General features: G+C 42.9%; 1 long non-coding RNA gene across 1 annotated transcript; it reads right to left on the bottom strand.

Moving 5' to 3' along the window:
• LOC120699876 lies at nucleotides 1–2746 on the bottom strand. Its single transcript, XR_005685689.1, has 3 exons — nucleotides 2260–2746; nucleotides 899–992; nucleotides 1–251 (listed from the first exon to the last, which is right to left on the bottom strand). It is a non-coding gene; the product is annotated as an uncharacterized LOC120699876 (long non-coding RNA).
• Between the last annotated feature and the right edge of the window lie 349 nt (nucleotides 2747–3095).

Here is a 3095-nt window from a genome sequence, read left to right as displayed (position 1 = left end):
TTATCATTGCAACGCAAAACAATATAAAAAGCTTATTTTTAAAAAATATACAGTACCAATCATCCAATACTCAAGCCCATTGTATCAATAATACCAATTGAAAGGCCATTTCAACAAAAATAGACAAATACAAATATGAGTTCATCGTATGATCAGAACAAATAGACAAATTAATATCGTTGTCCTGACACATGCAGCGGTCCTCCTTTTGACATGTCCACATGCATCCAATTAATCTTCTTGTCAATAAGCTGTAACAACCAAAATATACACATAAGAATCAATATAGTAGCTGCTGTGAAATCTTAAATCCATTCAAGGAGTACAGGTGTATGGCCATACAATGTACCACACAGCATCATATATAACAAGACCAAAAAACTCACTAGTTCAAATATTCAGGTTAATATGTAAATTTTCAATGTCTGCTTTGGTCATTCTCAATATTAGCGTCAAGGATTTAAACTTTAGAGCATTATGAGTTCAGATTTTGGAGCAATATTTCAAAATATCCATAAAATGTATTAGGACAAATTTTATTAGATATAAGTTGAACTGCATAAAAAAATCAAAGGCTCATATCAGCATCACAGTGCAATTTTCATTTTCAAAACAAGATATTGAGGCTATTCAGGCTATTCATCTGTACAAACAAGAAAGCAATCAAGAGGTGGCACAATATATTATGAAGGGAAGGGGCAATATATTATAGTTTCTACAATATAGAAGACACATGTGTGTTTGAACTAACCAACAGAATCATAAAGTTGCAGTCTTTTCACACACTAAATCAATAACTGGCACATAAGTTCTTATAAATCATTTGTTTACAACAATGAGTTCTAGCTCAATTTGCATACACATATCATAAACAATGATGCAATTCTCGCAGCCTTACCAGGGGGGTTGCAGCTGAGAATTCTGCGCGAGCTCCGACAACACCTTTGTTTACAGCTCTCCCTTTTCCCCACGCTCATTCAGAAGCAATAATCCTGAAAGACATACAGCAATATCTCATCCAATCAATCAACGCACATGAGGGCGTCAATACTAACACAGTTGCAGTACAAACAGCACCTGTAGAAATCTGAAACACATAAGGCTATATTCTCAATGCACTTTAGGCTTGCTGAAAGAAAGGAGATAACTTTTCAAAGAAGTATCACTACTACTTTTTTTGGTCAGAATAGAATAAACAATACTATTACTTAGAAATTGAATATCAGATCAGTTAAAATAATAAAAGGGAAGCCTTCGATTCCATTTCTGATTTATGGCCTATAACATCCAAAAGTAGCTAGGCTGGCTATGTGTGACTTGCACAGTCACCATCATCATGAGCACCAAACAGTGGTGGACCTAGAAAATTTTTAGAGCCCGGGCCACAATAGCTATACCCGTCTATATTTAGATTAATTTGTGCTTATTGTGTGCACTAGCCAGCTATTTATTCTAAGTTTGTGTCCATAATTTTTTTTTTTGCATAGAGCTTGTGCAGGTGCTCCCAGGTGAGCCCAGGCCAGTGCCCTGGGTGGCCGGGCGCTGGGTCCGCCAGTGGCACCAAATATGGCAGTAGCCAATGGCAGGCATTCAAGGAAAAAGGAATGTCACAAGACAGATATAAGCCTCTTAGATTCTGAAACAATGAAGAAAAAAAATTATCTGAGCAATAAATGTCACACAACCAGTAGACCAGTATACATTACTGCACTTAGCATATAGGAATTTAATAAACTTGAAGTACACACAGAGGATGATAGAAGTGATATAGTACAACTTTTCATTACAAGTCACTAGTTACTACTTACTAGTACCACTTTTATTCAGACATAACGGAAGTGCTACAGCTTGTGACCAATCATGTGTTCAGTTTAAATAGTAGCTCATTTCATTTATCATCAATTGAGCTAAGGATTTGTAGGAAAAATAGATCGGTCTAAAAGCAGGGGCTCAATTAATTCTATAATATTTCATACCATTGTACAGTTTCATATTCTAGCACTCTAATATGCAATAAAACAAGCCATAATTTGAAGTCTGTATAATCTCATGTTCATAATAAATATCAACAATGAAACGAGACTAGCTCAAATTGTATACACATATGCTAAATAAAGAGCGTGCTCTAAGAAACTGTAGAAGGTACCAATTGCATTTGACTGAGCAAGATCTACTCACTGAACAAAACAAGGAACCAACTTTTGAAAAGAATGGGCGTATGATAGTAGCAAGGTAGTACGAGTAGGCAGGGATAGTCACCTTCGACGAACAGCATGTACGCGCCGAGCTGGTCGACCTTTGACGATGAGTCACTTGGTGAGACGACCGACAATGGATGCGCCGAGGATGGGATGACATTCTCCATGTGCTTGGAGAAGTCGATGTTCAGGGAGGCCGCTCGAGCTGCCGAGGTCATTGCAGCCGCCAGCAGGCCGGCCGCACCTGCTCTTCTTGGCCATGCCCGCTGCCAGATCCGGGCGCCAACGCACCCGCGGCAAAGGATGTTGTGGCAGCCGGCGATGAAGGGGATGTCGTGTAGGGCGCCGCCCGCGCCAGATCTGGCGGTTCCTATGCCGCCCGCTAGCCCCTAGGGCAAGGCGCCCTCGTGCACAACTCCAGTGGCCGCGGGGCTCAGCAACCTGAAGCTCACGCCGGCGAGATCTAGCCATGCGGACACGCCATGGGGAGCACTACGGCGGACGTGGCGTCATTGGCGCCCGGGGCCGGTGCTTCTCGTCATCACTGGCGGGGGGGGGGGGGGGGGGGGGGGGGGGGGGGGGGGGGGGGGGGGGAGGGGTGTGGCGGTGGCATCGCTGGGATGGGATGGGTGGGGCACGCCGGCGCGGCGTGAGGAGCACGCATGGGGAGGGGAGGGGATCTGAGTGGGAGGGGGAAGGCGCTAGGGTTTGGGCCGCTTTTATACCGTGGGAGCGAGATCAGAGCCATTGGATCACGGATGAACGGCTAGAAATAGTTGAGCTATTTGGGTTAAATGGGTCTTGTTGAGCTATATGGGCTGAAGTGGGCCTTTTTATTCTTGCTTTGTTTAACATTTTTCTTTTTTTTCTTTTTATTGTATCATGTGAAGTAACATA

This window comes from Panicum virgatum, chromosome 1K (assembly GCF_016808335.1).
Source record: "Panicum virgatum strain AP13 chromosome 1K, P.virgatum_v5, whole genome shotgun sequence".
In the NCBI taxonomy this organism is placed as follows: Eukaryota; Viridiplantae; Streptophyta; class Magnoliopsida; order Poales; family Poaceae; genus Panicum; species Panicum virgatum.
Note: the sequence above shows the minus strand (reverse complement) of the source record. Positions and strands in the feature narration are given on the sequence as shown.